Source organism: Geotrypetes seraphini, unplaced genomic scaffold, assembly GCF_902459505.1.
Source record: "Geotrypetes seraphini unplaced genomic scaffold, aGeoSer1.1, whole genome shotgun sequence".
NCBI lineage: Eukaryota > Metazoa > Chordata > Amphibia > Gymnophiona > Dermophiidae > Geotrypetes > Geotrypetes seraphini.
Genome location: NW_022985842.1, coordinates 54,780 through 69,078, shown reverse-complemented (window position 1 = coordinate 69,078; position 14,299 = coordinate 54,780).

Here is a 14,299-nt window from a genome sequence, read left to right as displayed (position 1 = left end):
TCAGGGTCATTATATCAACATTACTCTTCTCCTTAGGTTGCTTCACTGGCTCTCTGTCCATCTCTGCATACAATTCAAGCTCCCTTTACTGACATCAAGTGTACTCACTCTGCAGTTCCTCAGTATCTCTCCTCTCTTATTACTCCCCATACTCTCCCCAGGAACTCCATTCGTCAGGCAAGTCCCTCCTGTTGGTACCCTTCTCCCTTACTGCCAACTCCAATATCCTTCCCTTCTACCTTGCTGTGCTGCATGCCTGGAACAACCTGCCTGCCTCATTACATCAGGCTCCATCTCTGACGGTATTCAAATCCAGGCTGAAAGCCCAGTTATTTGAAGCTGTGTTTAAACATAAACATAAATCAATTTCTAGACCACTTAACCAAATAGTTCTAGGCGGTTCATAAAAGATGATGCTTAACTATTATCTGAGTGAAAATTTTTTTCCTCTTATTGGTTTTTAAAAGTATTTCCCTGTACACTTCATTGAATGTCCCCTAGTCTTGTAATTTTGATGGAGTGAAAAAATCAATCCACTTGTACCCAGTTCTACTCAATCCAGGATTTTATTAGACTTCACTCCTATCCTCCCCTCAGCCAATCTCTTTTCCAAGCTGAAGAGCCCTAACCGTTTTAGTCTTTCCTCATACGAGAGGAGTTCCATCCCCTTTATAATCTTGGTTCGTTGTCTTCTTTGAACCTTTTTACTCTGTCACATCAGGGCTCTATAAGGGATACCTGAGCTGCCGGGGTAGCGGCACGTTGTTTCACTTCTGGATGGTCCCTTTATGAATTAGGGTATCCTTTCAAGTTGGCTGCCACTGGCAAATGCCTAACCAAGCTTACTTCCAAAGATTTTAAAAAAACCATGGTTGTCAGATTGACCTTGGTTCAAAACACAAGCTTTATTCGGCCACCAGCCACAGGATCATCATGCAACCCAGGTTTCCCTGGTAGCATGAAAATAATACAAACAAAAGCAACGTTTTCACTTAATTCACTGAATCTCACTAATAAGCCTTTGGGCTTGCTTGACAAACCATATACAGTCCCCTGTACCAGAGTCCTTCAATCGGGCATATCTCCTGATGCCAGTGCAAAATACAGTCCATTAGCTTTCAATAAAGCTAAGCAGTGCAATAGTTAATATAAACAGCTTTCCCATGCAGAGCTATAGGAGGAACATTCATAGTAGTGTGTTTTTTAGCAGTGCAATCACTCTCCAGCTGGGCTGGAGCTTCCCAAAGGAAATGGAGCAGGATTACTCTCAGATTCTTAATCTCTGTTCCTAAGTGACATGCAGGCTAATTACCTTACACAGTTGCTATGCTAATCAGTTCCAAGCTGGGCTCTTGCACAGAGTCCTGAAACCAGGGAGCCTTAAGTTTTACCAGGCTAAAACTACAGCCTAGTGTTTGGCTCAGCTGCTCACATTTCATAGAGAGGAGAAAACTGTCACATTTCTTAGAGCTCAGCAAACCAGGCAGAAAAAAAACACCTTTTCACAGACTCACAGTTAACTCAGCTATCTCCATTTCCTCTGGCCAGCTCTCAACCACAGTGCTATTATCTTCCACCACCATCGGCTCTGGGGAAAAGAATTCTGGAAGTAAGTTACCAGCCAGCTCTTCAGTCATCTCCCAGTTAATGATGTGGAACTGCCCTGCAGAGTCTGAGGCAAGCTCAGCTATGTTACATAGTAACATAGTAACATAGTAGATGACAGCAGATAAAGACCCGAATGGTCCATCCAGTCTGCCCAACCTGATTCAATTTAAATTTTTTAATTTTTTCTTCTTAGCTATTTCTGGCAAGAATCCAAAGCTCTACCCGGTACTGTGCTTGGGTTCCAACTGCGGAAATCTCCGTTAAAACCTACTCTAGGCCATCTACACCCTCCCAGCCATTAAAGCCCTCCCCAGCCCATCCTCCACCAAACGGCCATATACAGACACAGACCATGCAAGTCTGCCAAGTACTGGCCTTAGTTCAATATTTAATCTTATTTTCTGCTTCTAGATCTTTGTGTTCATCCTACGCTTCTTTGAACTCAGTCACAGTTTTACTCTCCACCACCTCTCTCGGGAGCGCTTTCCAGGCATCCACCACCCTCTCCGTAAAGTAGAATTTCCTAACATTGCCCCTGAATCTACCACCCCTCTACCTCAAATTATGTCCTCTGGTTTTACCATTTTCCTTTCTCTGAAAAAGATTTTGTTCTACGTTAATACTTTTCAAGTATTTGAATGTCTAAATCATATCTCCCCTGTCTCTCCTTTCCTCTAGGGTATACATATTCAAGGCTTCCAGTCTCTCCTCATACGTCATCTGGCGCAAGCCTCCTATCATTTTCGTCGCCCTCCTCTGGACCGCCTCAAGTCTTCTTACGTCCTTCACCAGATACGGTCTCCAAAATTGAACACAATACTCCAAGTGGGGCCTTACCAATGACCTGTACAGGGGCATCAACACCTTCTTCCTTCTACTGACTACGCCTCTCTTTATACAGCCCAGAATCCTTCTGGCAGCAGCCACTGCCTTGTCACACTGTTTTTTCACCTTTAGATCTTCGGACACTATCACCCCAAGGTCCCTCTCCCAGTCCGTGCATATCAGCTTCTCTCCTCCCAGCATATACGGTTCCTTCCTATTATTAATCCCCAAATGCATTACTCTGCATTTCTTTGCATTGAATTTTAGTTGCCAGGCATTAGACCATTCCTCTAACTTTTGCAGATCCTTTTTCATATTTTCCACTCCCTCTTCGGTGTCTACTCTGTTACAAATCTTGGTATTATCTGCAAAAAGGCACACTTTTCCTTCTAACCCTTCAGCAATGTCACTCACAAACATATTGAACAGGATTGGCCCCAGCACTGATCCCTGAAGGACTCCACTACTCACCTTTCCTTCCTTCGAGCGACTTCCATTAACCACCAATTAATAGTATAAGCCTTCCTTTCTTTTATAGAGTTTTATACACATCTGGATTGGATGGGTGGTTGGGGGGAAGATATTTCTAGTATTATTTGGTTGTTATAAGTTCTGTTTTATTGTACCAATTGTTGTATTTTTTTATATGCACTTTGTGTATGTTTGAAAATGAAAAAAGATTTACAAAAAAAAAAAAAAAAAAAAAGATCTGAGCAATCCTTTTCCAAATTTAAATAACTTTGGAAGATTTATTTTTTTCAGGGTAACTCTAAATGAAATTCATGGCATCAGTAAATCTATTATTAAATTAATCATTTGAATAGTATATTGTTTTTATATTTTTTATTTTCATTGTAAGAATATCTTGTTTGATTGTTTTATCTTTCCTATTAATATTGGCATTCTCTTCATCGTGATTTGTTTTGTAAAAAGCTTTGACCTTTTGCGTTAAGAGAGACATCAAATGAAATATAAAAATAAACATAATGAAAAGAACCAAAAGATTGTGGGACAGAAAATCAGATGTACCAGTTTGTAGTTTATTATGTGGCCAAATAACTTCATAACAGTAGGCTGGTATCAAGATACAAGCTTACATTGGAGGCTTCTGTGCTGTGCTGCTCATTTGTAGCCTCTTAAACTGCATGGATTTTTTGTGACTGTCAAATTTTTATATTTAAGACTGCCAAGGGCCCTATAAGATCCCTAAGGAAGGCATTTTACTTTGCTAGAACTCGGCCTGTGTTATTTGGTTTTTATCTTGTGGGTCACTTGTGACTATATATATCCTTTGTAGTTTGTTTTTTAAGTCATTTGGCACTGGTATGTCTGATCTATGTATCCTACTAATCTTTTTGTTGTTTTGCCTGCTTCATCTCCTTTGTGCCACCTTTTGGATTTTGTTCTTTTGTCTTAAGGCATTACTGGTACAAGATATAGTGTTCAGTTCTGATGAATCAGAGAAATTCAAACAAATTTCTGTAATTCTAGATGATGTAATGGGCCTGTTTGACAAACTGAACAATAGCAAATCAACTGGACCAGATGGTATACATCCCAGAGTGATGATAAAAATGAAAAATGAATTGTAGAACTATTGTTAATAATTTGGAAATTTTCATTAAAATGCAGCATAGTATCCAGAAAACTAGAGGGTGGCCAACGTGACGCTGATTTTTAAAAGGGTTCCAGGGGTGTTCTGGGAAATTATAGACCAGTGAGGCTGACGTCAGTGCTGGGCAAAATGGTTGAGACTATTATAAAGAACAAAATGACAGAATCTTGTAAGCATGGATTAATGAGAGAAAGCCAACATGGATTTAGTCAAGGGAAATCTTGCCTCACCAATCTACTGCATTTCTTTGAAGGTGTGAATGAAGATGTGGATAAAGGTGAGCCATTTGATCAAGTTAAAATTTGATTACTCGCCTAACTTGAATTCTTGGTGAAATACAATAGTAAAAAAAGGGGGAATACAAAATTTAAACAAAGACATATAAAAACTAAATACAAAGAGAAAATGACAAATAAGAAGAAGGAAAGAGGAGGAACCACAATAAAGTTTAGGCTAGAAGACATTAACGGAAAATACAATGGGAATAAAGGGAAAAATTCAATACTGCTGAATACCTATTGACAGGAACGAAAAGAAGAAAGAAGTTAAAAAAGAAAAAGTAAGATTAAAGAAGAACACCAGATTCATCTGGTGTGATATAACAATAGCTGAGCTGATGTCACCTGCTGGTAATATTTATTGAATGATGGTGTGGGTAAAATGGGGGGCAGAGGGTGAGGGGAATATATGAGTGTTGTCAAGAGGTCTATAGAATAAGGATTGACAAGTTTATAAGAGGAGATATAAAGGGTTAATAGAGAGGGCTTGTAAGAAAGAAAAATGATTAGGGAGGTTTCTAAGGTGATGGGGTGGAGCAGTCACGTGATTGTTGGATGTTATGGCAGGCTGGAGTGAATTCTGTGAGGAAAGGGGAACAGTAGAATACTCTCTTCATGAAAAGATTATCCCTCCCTCCCTCCCTCCCATTTGTGTCTGGTGTTATGTTTTGTGTATAGTGTTGTGGAGGGGGAGTGTGGGGGGTACAGGTTTTATGTTGATTTGGGTGAGTTTGATGGAGCTTATGGGGTTGGGGGAGGTGACCAGAAACTTGTTGAGCACCCTGAGGTCCAAAATAGGATGCAGAATCACCCATCTTCTTCGGAACAAGGAAGTACCGGGAGGTAAAACACTTGTTCTGTTGGTCCAAAGGGACCGGCTCTACGGCGCGTAGCCGGAGCAAAGCCTGAGCTTCCTGAAGAAGAAGGGCGGTCTGGGTTAAGTTGGAAGGATACTCTCTTGGAGGATGTTCCAGAGGAACTTGATGGAACTGAAGAAAGTATCCCTCCCTTACAATGGAAAGGACACAGAGGTTGGTGGTAACAGTCGTCCATCGATGATAAAAATGATGGAGACGACCCCCGATGGGAAAAACAGGAAAGGGCAGAACGATGGAAGTTATGCTCTCTACGAGACAGTCAAAAGGCTGAGGAGCCTTGGGGACAGCAGAAGGCTGCGGTTTTTGTTGGGGCTTCTGTTGGTGCTGCCTCTTCACAGGTTGACGGATGGCGGGTGCCTGCTTCGGAGGGTAGCGCCGCTGATAGATCATAGGCTGGCGAGACAGGTGAGAAATAGCAGGCTTGGGCTTCTGGCAGAGAATGGATTGAAATGACTCGTCAAAGAGGTCGGCTCCCGCACATGGAACATTCGCAAGCCTGTCCTGGAGATTCGGGTCCATATCAATTGTCCGAAGCCATGCCAGGGCGCCGCATGGCCACCGAACAAGCAGCAGCTCTCGCAGCAAGATCAAAAGCGTTCGTAAGACGATTGCATCATCTGCAGACGAAGTTGGGACAACGACGCCAGAACCTCCAAGTACTCGAAGCGAGCCTGAGAGTCCAAAAAGGGGAGAAACCTGGAGATAGAGAAAAAACTCAAAGTAGGTCGCAAAGTGAAAGCTATAATTCAGGACTCGAGAGGCCATCATTGAGTTCTGGTAGATGCGCTTGCAAATCTGTCCATGGTCCGTGCCCTCCCGGCCAGGAGGAACGGAGGCATAGACCTGGAGGGATGAGACCCCTTCAAGGGAGGACTCCAAGAGGGACTGGTGAGAGAGCTGGGCACCGTGTGGAATCCTTTATGGTGCATCGTGCGATACCTGGCATCCAACTTCCCAGGGACAGCGGGGATGGAGTAAGGTGTCTCGAAACATCTATAAGGTCTGGTCCAGAAGCTTATGCAGAGGCAGACAAAGAGACTCAGCCGGAGGCTGGGGAAGATGCATCGTCTCCAAATACTCCTTGGAAAACTTGAAGATGCAGTGATGCCAGAAGATGCAGTGATGCTTAAAAGCAAGTGCTGTAAGTGTGGAGCAAGGTCGGCACGATTTCGGAAGGTGTTGAGGCCCGAGACACTGAATACAGGGTCGATGAAGGTCCATCAACGAAATCGCACACTGGCACTTGACACACTTCTTAAAACCAGTGACAGGCGGGATATATGCCGAAAAAGCTCCGCCGCAAGATCGAAGCCGCGGGGCCGTGGCCACATTGCCTGCCCGGTCAAACGAACGGAAGAAATTTTTTTTTTTTTTTTTAAAACAAGAAAACGTAACGCGAATCAACGATAATGAGTAACAGAACCCAAAACCGCGGACTCAGAAGGCACAAGAGAAGGTACTTCGCGCAGAGAGTCGAAGACGGACTTCTCGGGTCCACAGAAAAGTAAGAACTGAGGAGACACGCCCGGTGCATCGGGCGGGAAGGCACTCGCGCATGAGCTGTGCGGGCGACTGTAAACTTCTGAAGTTTCTACAAGCAAGTATGCTTGTGAGACGTCCGCATCGGGGCTCCGTTGGATGACGTTACCCACTAGTGAGAATACCTGCCTGCTTGTCCTGGGATAATTTTTATTTTTTCTCGAGTGAATGCCAGTTAACCACTCGTTTGTTTGTTTTTTTGAGTATTCAGAAGGTATTCAGACTGTCCCTTGGCAGTGTCTGAGGTTTGAGAGTTCAGCATGGGTCTTCATTTAACAATGAAGGGATGTAAAAATGTGAAGTGAGGAAAGATAGATGTCTCACAGTTGATCTTAGAGAGAATGAAATGTAGATCGTTTCTCGAAGATATTGGTGGCACGTAAGGTGCGCAGGAAAGCTAGCATCTTCTGGCCCTATAAGAGAGATGAAAAGCATGGAAAGCCCCTAGGATTGAATGAGGGAAAGGAACTCCAAGGGAACTCTATGGGGATGTGAGCAACCACAGTGACCAATGAGACTCCGTTGAAGTGAAACTGGATCTCAAACAAGGGTACAAGTGATCCAGTGTACCAATGTAAAAAATAGAAAAAATTAGCTATATCTGAATTGAAAAGTGCCTCGGATAGGCATGTGGAATCTCTCGGAGAGAGGAAGAGATAATGGCTACTACAGATGGGCAGACTGGATGGGCCATTTGGCCTTTATCTGCCATCATGTTTCTATGTTTCTTTTTTTCCATGAAAGCTTATTAAGATTTTGAAAAATACAAGAGAATATAAAACTGAAACATCAATGAGGTTCACAGTACATCAGTGCATGAATCAATACAAAACATAGAGTTACAATATCTGTTTGTATGCTTACATTCAAACTCAATGGAAGAGAGAAGAATATCAAAGTAATAACATCTTATACAGGTTTGAAGCTGCATGTCCTGTCTGTAATAAGACTGTGACTTGAGTCAAAATAGAAGGGAAAAGAGTATGAAAAATTTGTCAAAGATTTTGATGACTAAAGCAGTGATGTAGTTGCAGCCATTTGTAGTGGTCTTTATCATTTAATGAAGAGCTTTCTCTTCATTTGGAGAAGGGGATCAAGGTTTTCTCAGGAATTAGAACATCATGAAGCCTGAATGGATAGATAAAGGTATTCTCAGGCTTCATGTTTCTCTGTAAGTGTGGAAAAACCTCCAAAGTGCTGAGGTAGTAAATAGAAGAGATGAAAGCTAATGTAGTAGATTGCATCAAATTGAAATGAATTCAGAATGTCCTGCCAATGAGAGAAACAACCCCTGTGTCCAACTGGATAGAGCAACTAAAGAAAGTGAAGCTATCCAGTAGCCATGGCCAAAGCTTTGGTAAAGAAAAACCTGGCAGTTGAAGGAATCAGTTTCTCTTTCACTGAAGAACTGTGAGAAACAGGTCAGAATTTCACACTTTTCCTGACTAAAAATGACTTTTCTTTTTCCTATTAATATTTTTCTCTGACAAAGGGGAGAGCCGTGACTGTACAGGAACGGGTCAGAAAAAGACTGACCGGCAGAGGGGAGGACAATCCTGCACATGCTCAAAGGCTTACTATAGCTAGGGGAGCGTACCGCTGTCAGAGACTTCACCATCAAGTGGGGCTGCATATCCCCTGTCTGTCTCCAATGAATGCTTTGCTCCTTTGAAAGAATGTGAGCCATTCTTTCTTGCATCACCATATGCCTGGAACAGGTTGCCTGAATCAATACGTCATGCTCCATCCCTGGCAGTACTCAAATCCAAGCTAACTCCCGCACACTGCTGTCAGATACCTAGACCCACTGTATCATTTCCTCTACCATAATCTCCCCAACTCTGAAATATCCTGTCTAAATTAGATTGCAAGCTCTTCTGAGCAGGGACTGTCTATTGTATGTTAAAATGTACAGCACTGGGTACACCTTTCAGCACAATAGAAATAATAATAAATAGTAGCAGAGCAGTAAAGTCACTTTATTGGCATCAATCAATAGAGGGAGACAGACATAGACAGAAATATGCTGTTAGATACAGACATGCAAACACGCACACACATATATACAGAGATATAAACACTGGCTACAATTATATATGTCACATCTAGAATAGTTCAGAAGAAAAAGAATAAGATCAAAGGTTTGGGCTTTCCTCAGCATTAATGAGCAACTAAAGGGAAGAATGAGATCAGTGATATTAGAGAAGAACTTCTCATGGGAAAGTCGACAGAGGCAGATAAACATATGAATACACACACACACACACACAAAGGTAGACACACATATAATCACAGATATGAAGCCAGACACTCACACGCACACAGATGTAGATAGAGTGGCTACAAAGAGCAAGATTTTCTGATATAATAACACCAATTCAATACTTTTGACTTTGGCAATAGTTCAGAAAAACAAAAGCTTGGACTTACCAAAATTTGACCCTAAAGGGAAGAATGAGAGCAGTGATATTAGAGAGGAACATCTCATGGGAGAGTCATACAGCAGCAAAGTCACTTTATTGGCATCAATCAATAGAGACAGACACACATATGTTCACAGATATAGACAGACACACAGAAATACAGAGACAGACACACACATATACACAGAGGAAGACACAGTGGCTGAAGGATACTGGTTTGCTGTCAGATTTCTCCATATCCAATGGTTCTGAAACTGGAGACATAGCCCACCACGAGCTCTCTGCAACCATCTGTGCAACTGGGTGTAGGAGGGTAGTTGCTCCGTCAAGACTTGTAAATAATTATTATTAGTATTTTTTGTAACTTCCACCACATTTAGAACCCACCAACTTCTTCAGTGGCATCTCCCCAATAAGATAATAATAATAATAATTTTTATTTTGTATACCGCAATACCCAGGGAGTTCTAGGCGGTTCACAACAGTTAGTTGAAATACAAACAGTGTGGTTGAAATTGAAGAACATAGTAGCACAATCATAAAGTCAAACTAGTTATAAGAAAAAAAAAGAGAGCCACTGCCACTCATGAATTCAAACTCTCTGTCTAATATGCCAGTACCAAAACTCAGCAGCAGGAGCTTCTGGGTACTTAGTTAATAATTATCATATTATAAGTATTAATAATATAGAGTTTCCCTTTTTTTACTTGCTGTGATGGCAGTGATAGGATTCCATCACCTTGCAGAGTCAAAATATGGCCCCGAGGGGAGGGAACAAGAGAAGAAGAACGTGGCCCAATAAAATCTTCTCAACGGTGCAGCCTTCAGAGTCCCTGCGTGGGAACCAACGTCCCAGTGTGGCTTTCCTATTAGCCGCTGAAAGCACCCACGTCCCAACACTTACCTGGGATATCCAGGAGCTGCCTCATATTATTGATTGCTGCCAATGCTGGGGTGCAGCCAGTTGAGCTGGAATGGCACTTCCCTCCCCCGCTGGAACAGAAGCAGGGCCCTGAGGGAAGGAGCCATAAAAATCACTGGCATTTTCTCCGTGCCGGTTTGTAGTGAAATTGGAGGCATAGATATCTTAACTTCCCGATGCCAATTTTAAATTTGATCATGTTGTGATTACTCATCCCCAGCGGGACCGAGACTTCCACATCTGTTGTCCTTCCAGTTATGCCATTTAGGACTAAGTCCAAGGTTGCGGTTCCTCTTGTCGGTTCTCCCACCAATTGTTCCAGGAAGCAGTCTCCTATTGTTTCCAGGAACTTTGTTTCCCTGCCGCAATTTGAGGTTCCTATGTTCCAGTTTATCCCCGGAAAGTTGAAGTCTCCAATGATCGTTACGTTTCCTGTTCTACATTCATGGTTGATTTCCTCCATCATTGCTGTGTCTGCTTCTTCCGTTTGTGCTGGGGGTCGATAGTAGAGGCCAATTTTTGCGTCTGCTCCGCTCTGTCCTGGAATCTTTAACTTGAGTCCCTCTGGATAAAGATTCCAGGACAGAGTGGAACAGACACAAAAATTGGCCTCTAGGACGTAAACAGGGAACACCTGGATTGGCCTCCGTGTGTGCGGGCCACCGAACTGGATGGACCAATGGTCTGATTCGGTGGAGGTATTTCTTATGTTCTTATGTTCTAAAGTCTCCATGGTCCTAGCGGCTGCTATGTGAGAAAACGAGGCTGGCAAGTCTGTAAGGGCAACAGACCCACGCTTGTTCTGAAGAAGGGCTTGTTAGGTTTTCCTTCTTTTTTTTAGCGATTGTTGTTCTAGCCAAAAATACTTGTGATTAGTTGTCACAGGCAAAAAACTGGCAGTTGAAGAAATCAGTTTCTCTGTCTCTGAAGAACTGTGAGAAACAGGTCAGAATTTCACACTTTTTTATGTGTAAATCTCTTTATTAAAGGTTCAGGAAACAACAGCAAACAAGTGCAGTAAAGTAATTTCAAAAACAATCAGCAGTTAGAGTGTATCAGCAACCAACCCCATCCCCTCCCACCCCGGGAGCAGCAGCAGCAGCAAGTGCATAGAAAGGGATACCTCCGTTAACCACTCAAACCCCAAGTTTGTTCTGAAGTCATGCAAAAGGGAGTCCAACATCTGTTTTTCAGAGCTCCCACATCTCTCCTTTCCATCAGTGCATGGTGGATCATCAGAGACCTCCAATGTGACATAGTAGCTGGTTGTGGGGAAAGCCAGCAATGCAAAATACTAGTTCTGCCCAAAACAATGGCTTTCCTAATAAAGGCTGCACAACCCGGTCGAATAGGGTGAAGACGGACCTGCAACGTAAAAAGAAAACTAGGATGTAAGCGCCATGAGCAATTCCAAAGTTGTGCCACATATGCTATAAGTTGAATCCAAAACATGTGTCCAAGAGTGGCGTGTGTCTGCAAACATTTAATCCAATGATCACCTGCACAAATGTATAATTACGTTCTTTGTCTGTGGCTTGAGTCAGATGTTTATGACCTAGCTGCAGGCCCTTTTTCAACATATCCGGCGTTATAGAGACCCGTAGTTCTTGAGTCCATTTCTGCGCTAGTCCAACAAAGTTCATCTCTTCCTCAGCAGACACGTACGAAATAATGTCACCCGAGGACGGCCTTCGCTGCCTCCCAAAATAGGACTGGTCTCTCTAGGTGTAGAGAATTAAAGTGAAGGTATTCATCCCATTTAGTCTGTAAATAAGCAGTAAATTGTTTATCCCTATGTAAATATGCCGGGAACCACCACCCACACCCAAGGCCCGATGGGCCACCCATAGAGACATCCAACCAAATTAAATTATGGTCAGATACCTCCAAGGGACCAATTGTAGCCTCTTCTACCTGAGTAAATAAAGATTCAGCAGTCAAAAGGTAGTCAATGCACGAAAAGGTATGATGCACTCTAGACTGGTGGGTATAATCATGGTCGGTTGGATGTAAGAGATGCCCTGGGTCCACCAACCCCAAGGATGGGCAAAAGTAAGGAATACCCTTAGTACTCCTCCCCAATGCTCCCACAGGAGAGTGGGATCTATCCATGGCCAGATCCAGAACTTGATTAAAATCCCCAGCCACTATCAATGGTAATGCAGGCTCTTTAATGCAAAGATTCACCAAGTTTTGAAAGTAAGGGTGAGAATACACATTGGGACCATAAATTATAAGCAAGCGGAAGGTGGTACCCCGCACTGTAATGTGGGACAGTGAATAGCTACCCTGGGGATCATGTTGTTTAATTTGAACCTCACAAGGTAAACCCCTATGAATCAGCAAAGCCACGCCAGCCTTCTTACCAGGGGAAGAAGCGTAATATGTCTCCCACCCAACTCCACTTCAGTTTCGCATGCTCAGTATCAGTAAGGTGTGTTTCCTGGAGGCAGGCAATGTCCACCCTATGATGCTTCAACTGAGTGAGAATTTTCGTTCTCTTAATTGGGCACGTTATGCCTGACACATTTCAGGAAATGATTCCCAATGGGCGATTACTCAAGGTGTATCAGGGGACATACCATAAGCCAATTAATGTAAACAAAATCTACTGGGCACCCAGCCTCACCCAGAAGATAAAAGTGGTAAAGACTCCAGAGAAGGAAGCAGTACCCAAATACAGTACAAAAAATAATTTGCAACCCAACAACCCCAGTATGTGCAAACATATAGATCCCCATAATAAAAAGCAAGCCCCAGTGCTGCCACTGCTCCCCAAAACCTAACCAATCCAACAAACCCATCCCCCTCTTTCCCACAGAAACCCCAACATATCCTCCCAATAGGGATACCAATGGAGGTACGAACTGACGCTAGATTAACAAGGCACCCCCTCCATGAACAGGCCAGTAATACCGTGATATCCCCTAGCAATTCAAATAACAGAGAACTAATACAACCAGTAAGGATCTGCAAAATGTTATGAAGGAATAACTCCACAAACTCTAAAATGCTGCACCCTCAAGGTCCACTAGAAGCAGAAGAAGTTCCCAGAGTAGCAATAAAGTCACCTGCAGTCTCTGGGGTAGCAAATGATTGCCACATGCCATTATGATGAATCTTCAAAAGCGCTAGATAAACAAATTGAAAATGCTGCTTGAGACCCACCAATTTTTGTATACAGTAGGCAATAAGGCTTCCAACGTTCTGTCAGCACTGCAGAGTAATCTTGTCGTATAGGCGCTCCATCATACTTCAACTCATTCTTCTTCAATCGGAATTGATGAAGTAGTTCCACCTTGTGCCGATAGTTAAGCAATTTCACTATCACAACCCAGGGGTGCATATCTTGGCCATGTAGAGGCCCAATACAATGTGCACTGGGCCGAGTAGGGTGGGAGAGGAATTTCATCCGTCAACCAATACTCCAAAAGTTCCAAAAAGCGCCGCTCCGGGATTGTCTCCGGCAGACCTAAGAAACATAGGTTCGAGCGACGGAACCTATTTTCTAGGTCTTCCAGTTTCATCGATTGTGCCCGTAGTAGGTCTTGCAGCCTGCGTGGTCGCAGTGTCCTCAATCGCCGATACCCATTGCTCCAATTCGGTTGTTCTCATCACCGCCTCTGACTAAATATGTTCTAGGTGAGTAATCTGGGCAGATATTTGCTCAAGCTGGGGTTCAAGTACATGTGCAATGGCTGCTTTTAAATCACTCATTGCCACCTCAGTGAATTGGGACACTGTTGCCGATGGTGTCTCCACCATTTTGGTTTCGGCAGGCTGTGGACGGTCTCGATCTTTTTTGGCTGATTTAGCTGACATGGAAGCCTGAGACCAAGTAACAAATCTATCCATACAATCTGAAGGCAAACACAAACCAAAAAACTTGAAAAAGTGGGGTTTAATGCAATGCAAGTTCATCCAGCATGGAGCTAGCAAGAAACCGTCCTCACCAGCCAATCACGTCACATGACCTCACACTTTTTTTAAATTACGGCCCTAAGGGTTAGAAAGCCAAGGCTTTCCTAACTAAAAATGACTTTTTTCTTTTTCCTATTAATATTTTTCTGATACAATAACACCAATTCAATACTTTTGACTTTGGCAATTGTTCAGAAAATCAAATGTTTGGACTTACCAAATTATAAGTAATGCAAACCTAAAGGGAAGAATGAGGAAGCGATCAGAGACAACAGACAAGAAGACTTTGT